The sequence below is a fragment of the Pan troglodytes genome, chromosome 5 (assembly GCF_028858775.2).
Source record: "Pan troglodytes isolate AG18354 chromosome 5, NHGRI_mPanTro3-v2.0_pri, whole genome shotgun sequence".
Taxonomy (NCBI): Eukaryota; Metazoa; Chordata; class Mammalia; order Primates; family Hominidae; genus Pan; species Pan troglodytes.
In genome coordinates, this window is record NC_072403.2 from 27,016,343 (window position 1) to 27,038,231 (window position 21,889).

The 21,889-nt window shown below is 37.2% G+C and overlaps 1 protein-coding gene across 7 annotated transcripts in view; it reads left to right on the plus strand.

The window, feature by feature from the left end:
• Positions 1–21,889, plus strand: part of CDKAL1 (CDK5 regulatory subunit associated protein 1 like 1) — a 702,199-nt gene that overhangs the window by 535,988 nt on the left and 144,322 nt on the right. The window lies entirely within an intron of this gene.

The following is a 21,889-nucleotide window of genomic DNA, read 5'->3' on the forward strand; positions in this document are numbered from 1 at the left end:
CACAACGAGCCTCAATTTAATTTTATCCTTTCATGTTCACAGATACAGTAGAATAAGATGACTCATAATGAATGTGAATAAGTTTGGAATCAAGTAAAGGCAAAATGTTTCCCAGAATGCCCCAGAAATTAAGGGTCTCAAAACAAATATCTACTTTCTAGATTCATTGGCTGAATATGGGCAAATGTAAAATAAGCCTGAAGAGCAAGTAGAAATTTAAGTGAAAATTTTCTACTTTGTTTCTAATAACTATTAGTTTGGTGCAAAAGTAATTGCGGTTTTTGCCTTTAATTACCGCAATTACTTTTGCACTAACCTAAATTTTAAAAAATTATGCCCTGTCATTAATTTGCCTCAAATGTTTTTATGAATAAATATGCAAAGAAATAATCCAGAGCTTGTTACTGTTTTTCTGTTATAGCGTAAGTGAATATCAAACACAACATATATATTCTTTCAATATTTGGTTGAAAAATAGATGTGTATTAGTTAAAGTCTGTTTTTTCCAAAATCAAAAGTGAATATCATAAAACCAAAATGAAGAGCATTATTTGTTTTCCCCAAATTTTCCTCATCTTAATTTTACAACTTTCTGTCTATACAAGGGTAAGAAAATATTTTGCAGGTGGACCATTTAATTTTCTTTCTAATCTAATCAATGAAAAAAAAAGCAGATTGTAACACCACAAATCGTTAACTTCCCACAAACATAAAAAGATGCCAAATTAATTCATTTTCTTCTATATCACAAGTATATATTATTGAGGGATAACTTACATCCAGCAAAATTCACTCTTTTTGGTGTACAGTTCTATGACTTCTAGCAAATGCGTATAGTAGTGCAACCTACTACATCACAGTCAAGATATAGAACAATTCCATTAGCCCCCTCAAGATTCCTTTTTACCCTTTTGTTTTGTTCTGTTGTGTTTTGTTTTGCTTTCAGACCAGGGTATCGCTCTGTTGCCCAGGCTGGAGTGCAGTGCTGCAATCTTGGCTCACTGTAGCCCCAACCTCCTGGGCTCAAGCAGTCCTTCCACCTCAGCATCTCAAGTAGCTGGGACTACAGGTGTGTGCCACCATGCCCAGCTCATTTTGTTTTTTAGTTTTCATAGAGACAGAGTCCTACTATGTGGCCCAGGTTGGTCTCGAACTCCTGGACTCAAGCGATCCTCCCATGTTGGTCTCCCAAAGTGCCAGTATTACAGGTGTGAGCCACTGCGCCCAGCTGATCCTTCTTACCCTTTTTTGTAATCATCTACTCCCTCTATTCACACCCAGTTCCTGACAACTACTGATCTGTTTTCTGTTCTCATAGTTCAATCTATTTTAAACTTTACTTCTTCTTTGCTAAAAAAGCTTTTGTACTGTACCTACAGAAAAGTATATGGCTGTGCACTTTTGTAAAGTGAATACTTCCTTGTAACTACCAGTCAGATCAAGAAATTGAACATCACTAAGTACCACACAGGTCCCTGTCATGTCCTCCATTTACTGTCCTCTCCCCCTCCTCAAAGGAAGCCACCGTGCCTTATTCTGACACCACATGATAGTTTTATCCATTATTATTCTGGATATAAATGTAAGAATTCATGTTTGAGTGCTTGGATTTTGGGTTTTTGGGGATTTGTTTGTTTTTGCATAACATTATGTTGGCGAACTAATCTGTTTTTAAAGTAGCTGTAGTTCATCCATTGTTATTGCCAGGCAGTGTTCTACAGCATGCGTATATATATCACAGTTTATTCATCCTATTGATTATTAGCCGGGCGTGGTGGTGGGCGCCTGTAGTCTCAGCTATTCGGGAGGCTGAGGCAGAAGAATGGCGTGAACCTGGGAGGTGGAGCTTGCAGTGAGCTGAGATGGTTCCACTGCAGCACTCCAGCCTGGGCGACAGAGCAAGACTTGGGTATTTTCAAAATCCCAATATTAGTATTGCAGCAAATACAGCTGACAGGGTTCTTCTTGTTTTTTTCTTTTGTTCCACTTGTGTGTAAACTTTTCCACTGGGGGGTCTGGCTAGGAGTGGAATCGCTGAGTCATAGGAAATGAAATTGATCTGCTTTACTAGATAACTGCCAAATAGTTTCCCCAAATAGTTGAATAAATTTGCAATCCCAGCAACAATATATAAAAATGGTAGAAGCTCCATATTCTTACCAGCTCTTGGTATTGTTACATTCTTAATGTTAGCCATTCTGGTGGGAATGTAACTTAATTTTAATTGTAGTTTTATATTTTCCTGTTAATTAACCATTTTGAGTGTCTTTTATATGTTTATTAGCTATTTGGGTGTCTTTCTTCATGAATTACCTGTTCAAATCTTTTGCCCATCTACCTGTTGGTTTACCAGTTTGATTTACAACCCGCCCTTACCCCCAATTTATAGGAGTTATTTACGTATTCTGGCTACAGCTCCTTGGCAGGTCATGGTAATTTAAATATCTTCTTCCATTCTGTAACCCACCTTTTCTCTTCATGGTGCCTTTTGAGGAACAGACGTTCTTCATTTTAATGTAGAATTTATCAATTTTTTTTTATGTTAGTGCTTTTTGTGTCCTCTTAAGAAATGTTTACCTTCTCCACACCATCATAAAGATACCCCTCAATGTACTGTTCTAGAAATTTTATCATTTTGCCTTTTACCTTTAAATCTGCAGTCCAATTGGAATTTATTTTAATTTAAGGTATGAGGTGTGTTTGGGTTTCAGGGGAAGTTCACGTTTGTTTTGGGTTTTTTTGCCTCGGAAGCTATCCATTTGAGTCAATGCAGTTTATTGAAAATATCATTCTTGCCTCACTCGCCTGCCTGGTCACCTTTATTATAAATCACATGTATGTACATGTGTGGGTCTGTCCTGGGCATCTATTCTGTTCCTTTGGTCTGTTTGTCAGTCTTTCCACCCATACACAGGTTAACTACCATAGCTTTATACTAAGTCTTGATATTGGCAATGTAAGTATTTCAATGTCGTATTTTTCTTGAAATTGCCCTAACTATTGTTGTTCCTTTGTTTTTGTAAATTTGTCAAGTTTCACCAAAAATCCTGCTGGAATTTTGATTAAGATCATATTGATTTTATAGGTCATTTGGGGGAAACTGATGTTGTTATAATATCAAGTTTCTGTCCTTAAATGAAGTATATGTCTCCATTTATTTTGATCTTCTCTAATTTCTATCAATAATGTTTTATAATTCTCTGTATATGTCTTACATATCATTTTATTAAATATGTTCCTACATGTGTGTTTCCATTGATACTATTGAAATGATTTTCATTTTTGTTGCTACTTAGAAATAAAGTTGATTAAAATATATTTATTTTGCCCAACTAATTCACTTATTAATTCTAATAGTGTTTCTGTAGGGTATTTTTTTAGATTTTCTTAGTATACAGTTATGTCATCTGATAGTCATAGTTTTAATTTTTCCATTCCAATTCTCATGACTTTTATTTCCTTTTCTTATCTTACTATACTGGCAAGAATGTTCAGTACACTGAGTAGAATTGGGCATCTTTCTCTTCTTCCCAAGCTCAAGGGGAGAGTTTTCAGAATTTTACCATTAAATGTAAAAGTTAGCTGTAGTTTTGGAATTAGTAAAGTTCCTTTCTATTCCTATTTTTCCCTGTGTCTGTGTGTGTGTTTTAATCATGAATAGAGTTGAACTTTATCATATGCTTTTTTGTCTATTGAAATAATATGATTTGTTTTTTGTTCTAAGTCTCTGTTAATATTATAACCTACATTGAATGGTTTTCAAATATTAAATTAACCTTGCATTCCTGGAATAAGCTTTACTTGGTTGTGATATATTGCTATTGATAAAATATTTCTGTTGTCTTGGTTATATTTCATGAAGGTTTTGCATTTTTGTTCATGGAAGACATTGATCTGTAGTTTTCTTGTAATGTCTTCTTAATTTTGTTATCAGAGTAGCATTGGCCTCATAGAATTAGTTGAGAAATCTTCCTTCCTCTACATTTTTCTGGAAGAGTTTGTATAGAAGTAAAGTATTTCTTTTTAAAATATTTGATAGAATTGCCCAATAAAATCCCCCAGATTTTCTTTTTTTCTTTTTTTTCTTTTCTTTTTTTTTAAGACAGAGCCTTGCTCTGTCACCCAGGCTGGAGTGCTGCAGTGGCTCCATCTCAGCTCACTGCAAGCTCTGCCTCCCGGGTTCACGCCATTCTTCTGCCTCAGCCTCCCAAATAGCTGGAACTACAGGCGCCCGCCACCACGCCCGGCTAATTTTTTTGTATTTTTAGTAGAGTCGAGGTTTCACCGTGTTAACCAGGATGGTCTCGATCTCCTGACCTCGTGATCTGCCCGCCTCAGCCTCCCCAAAGTGCTGGGATTACAGGCATGAGCCAGGTCCCCCAGATTTTCTCATTCTCCTCACCCCCAGGTTACACACCCTTTCTAATCTCTGGGACTGTGAATTTGATATTTGCTGTACTTGCTGATCGTTTGGTTCCACTCTGTGTAGTTATCTTTCCCTTTTCCTGAAAGATAGCACATGTGTACAGCTGAATAATTTTCTCGGCCTGATCCTGCCATGAGAATGTTAAGAATCCTATAGCCTCTTTTTATTTTGTACTGTCTCTGTCCCTTTTAGTCTACACTGGCAGTGTGAATTTTTTGTTTGTTTATTTGGTTTTGGTTTGTTTGGGTTTTTTTGTTTCTGTCTCTTTTTTTTTTTTTTTTTTTTTTTTGGCTCAGTTTTCTCAGGAATTTTGTGGGTCTTCCCTGGATTTCACTGGAACTTACTCCATTAGATAAATGCTATATCCACAGATCTTTTTGAGATCATCCCTGCTCTACCTTAGCTTCTTGCTGAGAGTACTTTTCTTTGTATTTATCCTGCTTGAGGATTCTTGGTGTTTTTTTGCCCTGTGTCCTCATTTTTTTCAGAAGGTTTGGAAACCTTAGCCATTCTTTCTTCAGATAGATATTCTACTCTATTCTCTCTTCCCCTGTGATTTCAGTTACATGTGCTAGATATTTTCTTTTGTTCCCCAATATCTGATATATTCTTTGCTATACTTTGTGCACTTTGTTCTGTGTTTCTGTCTGGATATTTCCTCTTTAGCTGTTTCCTATTTCCTTGGTATTCATAACTGTCCCTGGGCCAACATCCACAGAAATTGTAGTCCCTGAACAGCAGTGTTGGCAGCAGCTGTGAGGCTGCTGGAAATGCAGACTCTCAGGCCCCACCCTAGACCTGTTCAGTCGCTGTCTGCATCTCCAGGTGATTTGTGTATACATTAAAATTTGTGAAGCACTGATCTTGCTTACTAATCCTTTCTTCATTTGTTTTTAATCTGCTGTCAAACCCATCTATGGGATTTCTAATTTTAGTTAATGTGTTTTTTAATTCTAGAATTATAGTTTGAATTTTCATAGATTTCCATGTTCTAATTAAATTATTCATATTTTCCTTTATAGTTTTTAAACATTTATATGGTTTGGCTTTGTGTCCTCACCCAAATCTCATCTTGAATTGTAATCCCCACGTGTCAAGGGAGAGACCTGGTGGGAGGTGATTGGATCATGGGGGCAGATTCCCCCATGCTGTTTTCATGATAGTGAATGAGTTCTCACAAGATCTGATGGTTTTATAAGGGGCTCTTCCCCCTTGACTCTCCTCTCTCCTGCCACCTTGTGAAGAGGGTGCCTGCTGCCCCTTCCACCGTGATTGTAAATTTCCTGAGGCCTCCCCGGCCATGTGGAACTGTGAGCCAATTAAACCTCTTTTCTTTATAATTTACCCAGTCTCAGGCATTTCTTTATAGCAGTGTGAAAACAGACTAATACAAACATATTACTTAGTTATCTTAAAGTCCATTCCAAAATCTCCAGTATTTGGATCTGATATTGGTTCATTTCTGCTTTTTAGTTTTGTTTTTTCTTGATTCTGGTCGTTTGTCTTTTTCTCCATGTACCTAGTATTTTTTTCTTTTTTTGAATGGTGGCCATTGTTTATTTTTTAAAAACCTGTAGATTCTAGGCTATCATGTATCTTCCTCCAGGGAGGATTTTATTTTGCTTCTGCCAGGTGCTAAGGTAAGAACTGATTATTTTAATCTGACTGAGATGGATTTTTGAGACTGTTTTTCACTCTTTCTGATGACTGCTTTATTTCTGCCTGCCCTTACTTTTGAATGCAGCCAGTTGTGTGCTAGTGTTTAACAAGTGACTCTCAGGAGAAAGAGTTCTGATCTGTAGCATTTGCCAGTTTCCATAGTGTGAATACTTCCACTGTTGCCAATTTCAGATTACCAATGTTACATCACTGAAGATGGCACTGGGAAGCGATACACACAGCCAGCTTTTGTGAACTGGTACATGCCACATTAACGTACCACCTAGTGTAGTTCTTCTAGTACCCAGCTGAAATTCTATGGTGATTTTACCAGGACTTTTTCTTTATGGCAGATCTTCAACTCTAATTTTTGTATCTCACGCTCATGAGAATGCATCAGGCTCTGTGTATTTACTCCGCCTCTTAGCTTTTGTTTGGCTGTTCAGCCCCCCAGGCACTACTTAACATTGATAAATGTCTAGAAGGAAAAAGTGACTCCAAATATTGAGCTGTCCTCCATGGGCTTGTCTCCTTTCTGGGAGCTTGATCTCTCACTTCCTTGGTAGCTTTTTCATGTTTAAATAGTACAGATTGTACATTTTATTCACCTTTTTAATTGTTCTTGGCAAGAACATTGGTCTGATACTAGCTAGTTAGCCAGAAGCAGAACTCATTGCATAAAATCAGCTTTTAAATGCCTTTTTTTCAGAGCTTGCAGTGAGCCAAGATTGTGCCATTGCACTCTAGCCTGGGTGACTGAGCGAGACTCCGTCTCAAAAAAAAAAAAAAAAGGCTTTTTTTGTCTTGTCTTTTATCTTCTAAACGTAGCCTGTTACCATCTTCCTCACGTTTTAGACTTCAGTCACCCAGGCCTGGAATAGAGTATCTTTTTTTTTTTTTGTCTTTATTTTTTAAAGCACTTTTAGGTTCACAGCAACATTAAGCAGAAAATAACACATAGAGTTGCTGTATGTTTCCTGCCCCTACACATGCACAGCTTTTCCCAATACATTTATTACAATCAATGAACCTACATTATATATCATTTTCACCCAAAGTCCATAGTTTACATTAGGATTGATCCTAGGTGGTATACATTATATGGGTTTTGACAAATGTGAAATGACAAGCATCCACCACTATAGTATCATCAGAATAATTCCGTTTCTCCAAAATCCTGTGTTCTCTGCTTGTTCATCCCTCTCTTTCCCAAACCCCTGGCAACCACTGATCTACTGCCTCTAATTTTGCCTTTTCCAGAATGTCATATATTTGGAAACATGGAGTGTGTAGACTTTTCAGATTGGCTTTTTTCGCTTAGTAATATACATTTAAGATTCCTTTGAATCTTTTCACGGCCTGATAGCTCATTTTATTTTAGCACTGAATAATATTTCATTGTGTGGACATAACACAATTTATCCATTTACTTACTGAAGGACATGTTGGTTGCTTCCAAGTTTTGGCAATTGTGAATAAATCTGCTATAAACATCCACGTGCAGGTTTTTGTGTGGACCTAAGTGTTCAGCTCATTTGGATAATTACCAAAGAGGAGCGTGATTGCTGAATTGTATGGTAAGAGTATGTTTATAAAAGTATGTTTATAAAAAATTGCCACACTATCTTCCAAAGCCACTGTGCCATTTTGCATTCTTACCAGCAATGAATGAGAGTTCCTTTTGTTCCATATCCTTGCCAACATCCTTGCCAACATTTGGTATTGTCAGCATTTTGGATTTTGGCCATTGTAACAGGTGTGTAATGGTATCTCACTGTAGTTTTAATTTGTAATTCACTAATGACATATGGTGTTGAGTGTCTTTTCATATACTTATTTGCCATATGTATGTTTTCTTTGGTGAGGTGTCTGTTCAGGTCTGTTGCCCATTTTTAATCATGCAGTTTGTTTCCTTATTGTTGAGTTGTAAGAGTTCTTTGTATATTTTGGGTAACAATTCATTATTAGATGTGTGCTTTACAAATATATTTTTCCAGTCTGTGGCCTGTTTTCTCATTCGTTTGAAACAGACTAATTTTTGTTTATTTATTTTGTTTATTATTTTGTTTATTTAGCACTTGGAAATTTTTCAACTTTCCACTGCACTGCAATCTGAAACAGTAAACTTAGGTTCAGAGTGTCCTAGGCCAACTTGTGAAGCTGTTTCCTTTTATTATTCTCAGTTATACTGTTCTGTTCTCAAGAGTCAATATTTTGGGATTCTGCACTGTTGTTCTTCTCATGCAGCTCTTTATTAAACCTCTTTGTATTAATGTCCCAAAGCTTCTATAACAAAGTACCACAAACTAGGGGGCTTCAAACAACAGAAATGTATTATCTTACGATTCTAGAGGCTACAAGTACAAAGAAAAGCCTCTTCTCCCTCAGAATCATGTACCAGAATCCTTCCTGGCCTGTCCCAGCATCCTTCCTGGCCTGTCCCAGCTTCTGGTAATTTCCTGATGGTCTTTGGTGTTTCTTGGCCTGCAGCTGCATAGCTCTAGTCTCTGACTTTATTGTCACAAGGTGTCCGTGTATGTCTCTGTCTTTACATGGCTGTTTTCTTAAAAGGACTAAGTCATATTGGATTAGGGGCCCACCCTGCTCTTCATCTTTACTAGTTATGTCTGAAACAAGCCTATTTCCACATAAGGTAACATTCTGAAGTACTGGGGATTAGGACTTCAGTATGACTTTTTGTGGGGGATACAATTCAATCCACAAGACTCTTCGACATCCCTGTAATTATGCTCTAGGTAAAAACCATTGCCTGGAAGAGTTTCTTCTTTATAAAATGCAGAAACTTTGGTAAAAAGAAGCAAAAATGGTGAAACTTGAGAGATCTGCAGTCAAACAGAAGATATATGATGTGCACTGAGTCTTCTTGGTTCTCTTAAATTTACTAAAAATTAATAATTGTCTACTCTACCAGTCTTACGTAGTTTATGAAACTGCTTATGAAACTAGAATTCACTAAAATATAATACTATTGCAAAATGGGTAGCAGTTTTTTGGTTTTTTCTTTCTTAAAAATTTATTATTTTTTTAAAATTTCAATAACTTTAGGAGTACACATGGTTTGTGGTTACATGGATGGATTGTATAGTGGTGAAGTCTGAGGTTTTAGTGCACCCATCATGTGAGTAGTGTACATTGTACCCAAAACGTAGTGGTGTTTTTTTTTTAATCCTTCACCTACTACCTCCCCACTTCTGAGTCTCCAAAGCCTATTTCCTTGCCAAAAGAATAATCAGTGAACATATGTACAATTATTGTGTGCCAATTGTAAATTTTTTAAAAATCAATAATGAAAGTAGATGCTAACCCATTATTAGAAGAAGAGTACAATACCAGTTGCTTTCAAATAGTATCTTTTTTGTTTTGACTTTAGAATGCCTCTTAGTGAAGATATACTATTTTCTTAGATACGTTTTATTTCTGCTAACAACAAGTCCCAAAAAATGTTCTTCTCCTGTAAATGACATAAGGATAAGTATACTCTCCCCATCATATTTACTTTTACATAAATATTAGCATTAATATAAATAAATTTCAGTGTTTTAATGTATTATGGCAGAGCTCTAATAAATGAACTAAATTGTTTGTATTCTTAATTATTTAAATCCCAAATGGATAAGACACCCTTTAGTTGAATTTTCTATTTGTATAGGGGGAGAGATGAATTCTTTGCCTTGATTGCCTACTGAAAAAAAAGAGTATAATCCTCTTAACTTTATAATGAAAATAAATTAGATAATATATTTTCATGAACAGGATAAACTAAAATTTATTTTTTTAGCTTTTACAAGACTATAATATATAAGCGATTTAATAATGAAATCACCTAAGCCAAATGAGAGCGACTAGATTTTTAGATGTAAGGTCAGATTTGCAAGTTTATATTTTCTGTTCCATTAAGTCTTCCTTCATTAGTCTTCATTCATTTGAAGTAATTCCAGTAGTATTTTTAAATTGTGGCTGAGATTCTTGGTCTGCCTAGGAAAGGTCACCTAAGTTTAAAAAGTCTTTTGATCCTCAGCGGTCAATTCCAGACTTTGCTTTTTAGAAAATATTGATGATGAATAATGAAATTGTTGTGAAATCTTTATATTAGGAGTCTTATGACTTGAAAAAAACAATTAGATGGCAAGAGTGGCTGTTAGAATGTTTATATAGCTTTAAGATGTTAAATTGTGATACATCTACCTACTTGCTTGTCTTACATGTTGGAACCAGAGAGTAAAGGCAATATCTTTAAATATATGTCCTCATAAAAGAATCATAGTTCACTTACCTGCAGTTTCTGGAACTTTTACCCTTAAGAAAGAATGTAAGGGAGTGCTTCTAAGAGGGCTGGAGGGACATTCTTGTGGGGGTTAGAGACAGCTTTGCCAAAACGGTCTCTGGCAGATTTTCCTTGTGAGGAATTACATTGTTGCTGTGGGTGTTCATACCAAGGCAGGGTGACCACTTGGAACAGATATTGAATAAAGAATATTCTTAAATCATATATAGAAGCTTACTCAATGACATACAGTGACTCTCCCAAATCTAGCTGCCAGTGGGTCAAGGAATATTTTATTTTTCACACACACAGACACGTGAGTGCGCACATGTACATATGTCTGAGAAACATAGCATATAAAAGAGCTTTGTCACTTTCTTTAAATGCCTTTAAACCTTTTTGTTTCTGAGTGTAATCCTTACGTTTAACAACTCAGTGTTTTAAAGAATATCACGTTGCCTTAATGGAAGGAATCCTGAATCTTTTAGCTTACTCAATAACAGAATTACATTATTTACTCAGTGTCAGATTTTTTAATTAAATTTGTTTTCTTGGAGGAAAGAGAAAAAATATTTTCAAGAATTTTTATACTCTGGATTGTTAAGTACCTTTTATTCTAAATTGATTCCCAAACATACCCATAGGGAAGACCCTTTTCTCAAGAACTTTTTCATTTTAACTTCTCTTTTTTAGAAAGACTATCTTGGCATTCTTATTCTTTTTTTTTTTTTTTATTATACTTTAAGTTTTAGGGTACATGTGGCATTCTTATTCTTATGCAACTTAATTGTACTTGATCCCTTCCAGTTGATCTTTTGAAGTCCTTTCTTCTGGACACATCATTTTTGTTTTTACTTCCATTTTCGATGGAGTTTTTAGCCTGCCCATAATTTTGTTGTATCTGGATTTCAGCAGATCATTTAACAGAGCTTTTTATAATGACTCTATACTAGAGAGAAGTATGAGCTAGATTATAATAGAAAGATAGTTGAGAGCCTCCTACTTTGTGTGGGTTTTTATACAGAGGATATTTATTTAACATAAACTTAATGATCCCAAAGACTTCTTGAAATGCCCAATAATCTTTGATTTTTCTATTAGACAATTTTAAGGCCACTTTTCAACCTATATGTATAGAAAAGTTTAGGTGCTTTCTTTTTCTAGATGGTTGGTGTAAATATGTTATCTCCATTTCCCATTCTTTCACCTTCTATTTGTATTATGAATCTAATGACTTTTTGTTTGTACAATTGGTTGATCAAATCTTCTTGAATTCAAATAGGAATACTATTAAATTCATTGTTATAGGGGCTCAAATGGCAGCAATGAGACCTAATATGGTAGGCAGAGTAATGGGTCCTCAAAGATATCCATGTCCTGATCCCGAAACTTGTGAATATGTTACCGTGCATGGTGTATTAGTTCATTCTTGCACTGCTATAAAGAACTACCTAAGACTGGGTAGTTTATAAAGAAAAAAAGCTTAATTGTGCTCATGGTTCTGCAGGCTGTACAGGCTTCTGCTTTTGGGGTGGCTTCAGGAAACTTATAATCACTGCAGAAGGCAAAGGGGAAGCAGGTACATATTCACATGGCCAGCAGGAAAGGGGCAGGGGGAAGTGCTATACACTTTTACAACAACCAGATCTTGTGAGAACTCGCTCACTATCATGAGAACAGCAAGGGGGAAGTCTGCCCCCATGACCCAGTCACCTCTCACCAGGTCCCTTCTTCAACACAGTGATTACAATTCGACATGAGATTTGGGTGGGGACACAGAGCCAAGCCAAACCATATCACATGGTGAAAAGAACTTTGCAGATGCAATTAAGTTCAAGCTCTTGAGATGGGGAGGTTTTCATGGATTACCTGAGTGGGGTCAGTGTAACCACAAGGATCCTCATAAAGGGGAGCAAGAGGGTCCCAGTTAGAGGAGATGTGAGGGCAGAAACAAAGGTCAGAGTGATAAGCTCTGAAGGTCAAGGAAGGGACCACGGGCATAAAATGCAGGTGGCCTTTAGAAGCTGGAAAAGGCAAGAGCAGATTCTCCCCTAGAGCCTCCTGAAGGAACACAGCCCTGCCAAAACCCTTGATTTTAGGAGACTCATTTCAGATTTCTCACCTCCAGAACTATAATATAATAAATTTGTGTTTTGTGGTAATTTGTTACTGCAACTATATGAAACTTGTACACTATGGAATATTTTGATCTGAGAACATTGTCTGGCTTTTCGAGACAGCTAAATTAATTGATCTTTCAGGGCTTTATGTTACCCAGGGTTTGCTGTATCACTAGGTGACACATGCTTATTCCTAGATCTGTGAACAGTTAGCTAGATATTACCCTACAGTCACAATAATCTTTGGGCCTAATCATAATAATGATATAACAAAAGTAAGAGTAAGAGTTAACATTTAGCCATGATTATATGTCAGATGTTGTTCTGAGCCCTTTAATGTATTTCATTCTCACAGCTCTCTGCCGTTAGAACGGTTATTATTGTCATTCTGCACATCAGGAAACTGAGGCCATGAGTGATTAACTAGCCCAAGATCATACAGAGGAGCTCCTGCCTGCCTCTCCACTCCTCGATCTTGCCATTCCTTCCAACTCACTCTTTGCTCCCACATCTGACTGCTTGTAGTTCCCAGCATACTTTTATATTCATCTCCCCTGCCTCAGATTCCTTCCTTGTCCTCTCACACAGCGGGGTGCAGGGTGAGGAGGAGAGCTTGGATCATTTGCACTTAGCATTTAAGCCTCTCTTCAGCCTTCCCTGATCATCCCTGGCTTGGATGATCACCCTGTTCTCCTCCCCACCTCTTTCATGTTCCCATAAATTTTGGTGCTTATTTATACCCTGTCACTTATGATGTATAACTGGTTTTGAGAAATGTGGGGGCTAATCTTTCTATCATGTGCACCGAGCACAATACCTGGCATAGAGCAGGAACTCAGTATGTGTTGGATTGACAAATGCTGTAAAATTGAATTCTGAAAGTTGAGATGCCATCAGCTGTGAGAAGTGGGGGGTGCCTGTGTGAGAGCAAGAATGGCTGTTACAGGGGTGGCGTGGGACAGAACCTGGGCACAAATAAAACAGGGAACATTAATGAGAATAAAATTCATTCCCATTGGGGCGGTGAGATATATTTTTGTTTGTTTGTTTGTTTGTTTTTGATGAAGTGGAGAACAATATGCAGGAATAGGTTAGTGTCAATAAATGAGTCAGGTACTATAGGCAAGGCTTAGATTAAGATGGCCGTATAAGCCATGTTAAATAGCTTTAAACTGTCCTGTGGGCAGTAGGGAGCTACTGAGTAGTAGTGATCTTATGTCTGTTTTGGAAAGCTCTGTCTAGGTGGCAGGGGAACAAAGGTATCAGAAAGCCCGTTGAGAAGATACTGCAAGAGATAGATTTGGCAACTAGTAAGTGGATTTAAAGAATCTCTGTGACTTATTCCTGAGACTTTAGATACGTCTTCTTCTTTTGGACTAAATCATTCCAAGTCCCAGACTTAGTTGCATGTCAGCAAATTATTCTGTGTTCTATGGAAAACATTAACTCACGCCACAGGCATTCACTAATTGGGTTTTCCTTGACTGTAGACTTAACAGATCAAATATTGGTAGGCAAGAACATTTTACAAGGACCCTTGAACATTGCTGAAAATTTAAGGCAAATAAATTGATTTTGCCTTTTGCTTCAGCTGGTGCTGATGACATTATCTTCCCTAATGGTCATGAGATTACTTCCTGGACCAGGCCCAACCTCTTCTACTCTGAAGTAGAAACACCAACCCCTCCAGCCCTCTTTCCTTGTCTGCTCCCTATCTTTTCCCCCACTTGATTTTTATCTTTTCCCAAGCTGTTTCTACTCGCCAGTTACAGGATTGGCTTTTTTCTTGTGGCCTCTTTATCTTTCTTTTTGTTTTTGTTGTTCTAAGCACCATAAGATAAGCTTATCAACTGTGTCTGTGTCTGTGTGTGTGTGTGTGTGTGTGTGTGTGTGTGTGTGTGTGTGTGTGTGTTTGAACCATGTAGAAAACTCTGGACTTGGGAACATTTGAAGAAGCTGGAGCCCTGATTGGATCATTCTTTTTTTTTTTTTTCCTTTGAATCCTTCTTAAATTGAGCACTTCCCTTATTTCCACTCTCACACTAACAAAAGTAAAGAAAAAGGGGGTGCTAACATTTGGAACTTGGAAACGTGAAAATAACAAAAATTGTTGTTAAGCCTCAGCTGTGTAGAGGGAAGTTTGCCAGTGATACCCTTGGGTTGTCTACCATCTTGAATCTGAAATAGAGAATCTAACAAACATGACTAATCTAGAGTAAATGGAAGCAGACCTTGTCAAGATCTCATGAAAGAAAAGACTGTTTCTAAGACGGAAATGCTCTCCAGCAGTGTAAACAGTGTGCATGGGTGTGGGCTGATGCAGTACCTCTCCTCCCAGGAACCTGCACAAGGAGACCAGGGAGATACCACAGCCGAGAGTGTCACCAATAAGAACTCTATTAGTTTTTACTGCCACAGGTAATATCTTTTTTAAGAGTGTGCTCCTGATTCCTCTCAGTCAGAATCATCCTTTCAGGATCCCAACCTTTTCCCTCTGTACTATCACTGTTCCCCCTAATTTTCTACCCTCTGAACCTGACCTCTTGCCTACCTGCCACAGAGCACTGGCCCAACTTTTTGTTTAGCCCCAATGTGACAGTGATGAACTAAATTCCATTACCATGTAAATCAACTTTATGCAGTCAGACCAACAGGACCAGATGTGTACGGTACGAGTGTAGACTAACTGCGGGATGGAGCCGTGTTTTTGTGGGATTGGTTTTTACTTAAGATGGTAAAGATAAGAAGAAAACCCACAGATTGTTGGTACTAAAAGCTCTTTCATATGACTCTCCTGTTAATTATAAGCCATTTCTAGAAAAAATCAGGGATGACTGTACTTGGGAACATATAATTGGTATTGGGAATCTTAGCATTTCAAGTTTTCTAAAATAACCCAACTTTAGGATAATGAAGAATCATATATGCTTTGAAGAGCCTTGACTTCACTGATAGCAATTTTAATTTGTGCTTTGTAGTGATAGAAAATCATTTTTTAAAAAGCCTATCAAAGAAATAAACTCAACCTGTTTCTTATGATTAATTTTTTGCTTTCCTTTTGGCATTCATTTTTATCCTGCTTCTTTTATGAATTTGTAATTACCAAAAGAGGAAGAAGATATGTGGTTATAAGTTTTCTCTCACATGCTGAAAGGTGGTAGGTATTAGAGTTGAGAAAGACTGAGTGAATTTATATTAAATAAGGAGAATATAAATTTTATCCTTTGAAAAGTCATCTTTATTATATTTCAGTCTAACTTTTTCTCCAGTGGTGATTACATACCTTGTTTTATACAAGTTTCAGAAAAACTGCAAGGATCTATATAATAATTCTTTTATGCCTTTTATATGAACTTGATTTATTAAAATTGTAATATTCAATTTGAATTCATTTTTATTACATTAGTAACAACTTTAGAAGTGAGTAGACTCTTGGAGTAACTTCTAAAGATAAAGAACCTTATAATGATATATCTTTTTTTTTTTTTTTTTTTTTTTTTTGAGATGGAGTCTCACTCTGTCGCCCAGGCTAGAGTGCAGTGGCGCGATCTCGTCTCACTGCAACCTCCGCCTCCTAGGTTCAAGTGATTCTCCCGCCTCAGCCTCCCAAGTAGCTGGGACTACAGGTGCCCGCCACCATACCTGGCTAATTTTTGTATTTTTTTTTAAGTAAAGATGGGGTTTTCCCATGTTGGACAGGCTGGTCTCAAACTCCTGACCTCAGGTAATCCACCCACCTCAGCCTCCCAAAGTGCTGGGATTACAGGCATGAGCCACTGTGCCCGGCCAATATACCTTATTTGTTAGCCTTATTTTTGTTCTGTGATAAGTATGGTTCATTAATAATTCCATATATTTATAACGTTCCAAAGGACTTATACATGTAGTTCCAAGTATAAGAGCTATGTATAATGTTAACTGTGTATTCAGGTCAATGGAATAGATTTGGTAATCTAACATGAAACTCTTTTAAAACTCTTGCCCCTTGCAACCACATTTATTTCATAATTAAGGACAATATAATCAAATATGAGCAAATAAGCATTCAAATGGACAAAAATGTACTGTACTAGTTATGTTCTATCTGGGATCTTGTAATCTAAGATGAATGTCCTGGTGCTTTATTTTGCTACTCATAATGACATGCCTTCAGAGAAGTGTGGATAAGATAAGAAGTTAGAAGGGCAGGGGAAGAAACCTTCCATTGTTTGGATGTTAATATGTGCCAGAAACAAACAAACATAGTCTATGCTTTTCATGTACTTTGTCTCCTGTTATTCTTTCAACAATCTTTTTAGGTGTCTTTTATGACTTTTACTTTGCACATGAGTTAGTTAACTCAGCTCAGAGAAGTTAAGTTCATTTGTCTCAGGTTATGTAACTATTAAGTAAAAAACTTGAGACTGAGACTTCATTCTTTCTTATTGGTCCTTGCTCTTATAAACAGTAAAATAAGTACTCATCCCATAAATTCAAAGTAATTTTAGAACATTTTGACCAAACAAGTGTCAGTTTTTAAAGTTGTTTTTCTATTATGACAGTAAGTTCATAGGCCTTAGAAAATTTTTAAACTTCTTAAAAATGATTTTGTCTTTTATAGAAAAGTTGTAAGAATAATACAAAGACCTCCAGTACAAGTTGAGTATCCTTTATCTAAGATGCTTGAGACCAGAGGTTTTCCAGATTTCTGATTTTTCTCAGATCTTGGAATAATTGCATATATATAATGTGATATCTTGGGGGTGAGAACTAAGTCTGAACGTGAAATTCATTTATGTTTCTTTTGTTTTTTTTTTTTTTGAGACAGGGTCTCGCTCTGTTGCCCAGGCTGGAGTGCAGTGGCACAGTCATGGCTCCCTGCAACCTCGACCTCCTGGGCTCATACAATTCTCCCACCTCAGCCTCCCAAGTAGCTGGGACTACAGGCATGCACCACCACACCTGGTTAATTTTTTGTAGAGACAGGATCTTGTCATGTTGCCCGGGGTGGTCGCAAACTCCTGAGCTCAAGTGATCCACTTGCTTCGCCCTCCCAAAATGCTAGGATTACAGGTGTGAGCCACCATGCCCGGTCTCATTTATGTTTCATATATACCTTATACACATAGCCTAGCATTAATTTTATACAATGTTTTTAATAATTTTGTGCAAGAAACAAAGGTTTCAATGCATTTTAACTGCAACTCCTCACATGAGGTCAGATGTGGAATTTTGCGGAGTCATGTTGGTGCTCAAAAGTTTCAGATTTTGGAGCATTTTGGATTTTTGAATTGGGGATGCTTAACCTGTATACCCCTTAGTGAGATGATCAGTTTTTAACATTTTGCTACATTTGCTTTCTCTTTCTCTGAAGAGAAAGACAGATGTAGATGTAGTTATAGATATTTTGCTGCTAAACAATTTCAGAATGGGTTACAGACATCATGTCCCTTTACCCCCTTAATATTTAGTGTATATTTCCTAAGAATGAGTTTCTTACATGATCACAGTACTGTTATCTAAATCAGGAAATTTAACATTGACACAGTGCTTTAATCTACAGTTTATATTCTAATTTTGTCAAGAGCCCCGACAATATGTATAGCAATTGTTTTCCCAATAGAGGAGTCAGTCTAGGATCATGGCTTGCATTTAGTTGTTCTATTTCTGTAGTCTCCTTGAATCTATACAGTTCCTAAGCCTTTTTTATCTTTCATGATATTGACATTTTTAAGAATACTGGCCAGTTATTTAATGGAATGTCCCTCAATTTGAGTTTGAGTTTTCCTCATGATTAGATTCAGGTTATATGCTTTGCCCTCTTAAGCTAAATAAAAATGATGTCATATCCTTCTCAGAAGATCTGAGAAGGTATATGATGTGCTTTTGCCCTTTACTGGCGATGCTAAATTTGATCACTTGGTTCAGGTGTTAGCTGGTTTGTCTAGTTTCTTCACTACATAGTTATCTGTTTTTGGATAAGAACTTGTAATCCCAAGTATTGAACAGGATTGTAGAAGAAAGAAACGGGAGGCCTTGAAAACTCAAAACTCTCAGTGGTTTAGTTCACATTTGCAATTTTATGATGACTTGAACTGTCATCTTATGTAGTCCACAAGATTTTTCATTTCTAACAGATTAAGTTTAATCTATTCTAAATCTTTGGGTTATTTCTAATAGTTTTAAATCCTTAGACTATATTTTTAAAATAAAATATTTTGAATTGGATATACAGTGACGGAGGAGCAACTAAAGTTGGAAAGGCAGAAATTTATTTCATTGAAGTGCCTGTGTATTTACTTGGCAGGTAATACATGTAAATCTTTCATCCTCAGAAACTGTGCAGATCAAAACCTATGTGGGTTAAGAGAAGCTAGGTAAATTCAGTTGATGAATTTTTAGTTTTTAGGGGGAATTCATAGGTCATAAGTGAACTATTTTTCCTGAAGTACTGTAATACTGACTTACCAAATCTGCCTGGGTATGACTTAGTGTCAAAGGCATACTCTTGGAGTAAAAAATATTTTCCATGTACCTTACATTCCTTTACTGCCATTCCTTTCAATGTTTATTATCAGTGAAATCACAAAGTATTCCCTCTAACTATTTTCTGGGTTCTTTGAACTTGTTATTTTAGGATAAACAAATATAAAGAGGTGGAAGAAAATTTCCCCATGTAAATTCCAGTTGGTTTTGGAATCAAGCACAAAAATATATGACTGATATCCCTGGGGCCGTTGCAAAGTTATATGATGCAGTAGTTGATGGATTCCTTCCCAACTAACTTGACATTAAGGCTTGGCAGAGAGCCCCGGGAGCCCCACAATCCCCTGGGAGCAGCCTTCTTCATTCTTCTCTCTAGGTTAACCCAGAACTAGTCAAATCCTATTAAAATGAAAATCAGTGTGTTCTCTAAGGGTTGAAAAGGTTGTTCATACTGATAATTTGTCAGGTACCTGAAATCCTATCCTATTAGCAAACCTAAAGACTACTGTGAACGAGTTTAATTTGATTTTATCTTACATTAGCAGCCAGAGTTATCCAGGGGAAGATTGGAAGAAGGCTGTCTGGTGGTGCATCTCACTAGTGTGTAGAAACTACAGCAATCTTTTTGCCTGTAATCACCCAAAACATGGCTTTCGGGAGTCATGTAAGTCTCTTGATCACTTTGACCATCAGAACTGCATTTCTTTTAGAAATTATATTCAAAACTGTAGTTAAAATAAAAATTGTTAATTTGCCTAGTATTGAGTAAGCTTCTACTACATGCAAGGAACTGTGCTGGGTAGGACACTACATCTCAAGATGACTCCTGGGTGCTCCTTACTCAAGTGGCATGTAATCCAGAAAGGAAGAGGAAGTATGGTGCTGACAGTACCACAGGACCGTGTGTCTCCACTGCTGTAAGAGCGATACAAAGGGCTGTTAAAACTTGGGGGCTTGTGAGTGGGATGATCGAGGTCACTGTTAACAAAAAAGTAACTTTTAAGCTGAGCTTTTCACTACATGAAAGATATTGGGAGTGAGGTATGAGATGTTTTTAGAAAGTGATCACAGTGCAGTTGTAAAATCCAGGGTTTCTAGTGAACAATGAGAAAGACTTTTTACCAGGTGCTTTGGGCCCCATCAAGAGAATTCAACTGTATAATCCTCCTGGATCTACAACCGCATTGGCCCTTGGGAATTTTCCGAGATAATAAACTGAGCCATCAGAAGTATGACATCTATACTCAGTAGGCAAGGAGTGACGCAATCGAAGCAGTGCTGTAGAAAGATGAAATTAGTAAAAATATGCTAATTGCATCAGAGTGGAGAAAGGCTGCAGGCAGGAATTAAGACGGTAATGAAACAGTGTTGTTATGAAGTCTAAGAGTCTGTGCCTTGATGAGACTATGAGGGTAGTCAAAAAGGCAAGAGAAGTTAAAGGAAGAATCTCTATGACTTGTACACTGGATAATACCGGTAGCTTACATAGACCTTGTGTAGTGCTTGCCGCCTTGCACTGTTTTGGTGTTTTATATATGTTGTTTCATTTAATCTTCATGCCAACCCTGTGGGTAATGATTGTTTTTATCCCCACTTTACATAAGAGGAAACTGAGGCACAAACAGTATAACTTGCTCAAAGTCACACAATTAATAGTGGACTTAGGATTCAAAACCAAGAATTCTGCCTCCATTCTCTGCTTAAATATTGTATCTATAATAAATTATAGTGGCAAGGGAGAAAGAAAATTAGTGCCTAAAATAAAGTTCTGAGAGACTTAATTAAAATATAGACTCCTCAATTTCTATTTTAAATCTATAGGATTTTAGAGCCAAAATTTTACTCATTTAAAGACAAAATTCTTTTAACTGGCGCTACAACTTAAAGACAAATTCCATGTTCATAGAGGTTTGAGGAGATAGAATGACTTACCAAATGCCTGATCCATGCCAGCGCCTAGGTGGGTGAACTAGTGGGAGCCATAGGCGAACACCGAAGTCCTGGCTGTTAAAAGGGGCATCTGTAGATGTTTAGGGTCAGAGTCTGGCACTGAGTCTTCTCTCTGCTTGCTCCCAGTAGCCCCTTTACCTTCCTAACAGTTCCCAGAGACCTTTTCTTTTTTAAACTCTATCCACCTGCCGTGTTTCCCCCCGACTGCCCAAGACCAGCTTTAAGTATGATTTAGGGCCCAAGCTCCTTGTTGCTTTGCCCAAACTGCTTTTTCACTTTGACTTTTTTTGCTATTCTCTGTAGACGACAGGAGAAAAACAGAATGAAAACTTTGAGGAAATTTACAAAGGTTAAAAAATATCATAGTCCCTCATTTTTAATTCTTAACTGTCTCACTAGATCTAAATGTCATTGTCCTAAAATATTTTTCTGGGAACATTTATGTATCAAGCATTGGTTAAAATGGCACCCCAAACCTCTGTAGCCCAATAACTCTCTTGTTTATTAATTAGTATGATGTTCCTTAACTTCACCATATGTATCCACCCTTCCATTAATTTAGTGAACTCTTTTCCTTCTGCACCCAGGCCTAAGACAACAATGCATAAACTGCCTGAAATTGTGAGCAAGCTTTGTGCCCCATACTCTATCCAAAGACCGAGCAAGGGATGCCAGATGTCATTGGAAATAGAGTAAGATGGAAAAAACTTTAAAATCACAGCTGCTCTATGGGAGGACTCTATATGGGTTGTAACTGATTCTTTGAGAAACATCCTTGCTCCTTGTAACTGCCTTCTAAGGAGCGGGCGCCTAGTTAACTTCAAGTCTTTGTTTTTTTTGGAGATAGCATCTAGTTCTGTCTCCCAGGCTGGAGTGCAGTGGCACAAACACAGCTCCCTGCAGCCTCGAACTTGGGCTCAAATGATCCTCCAGCCTCAGCTTCCTGAAGTGCTGGGATTACAGACATAAGCCACTGCTCCTGGC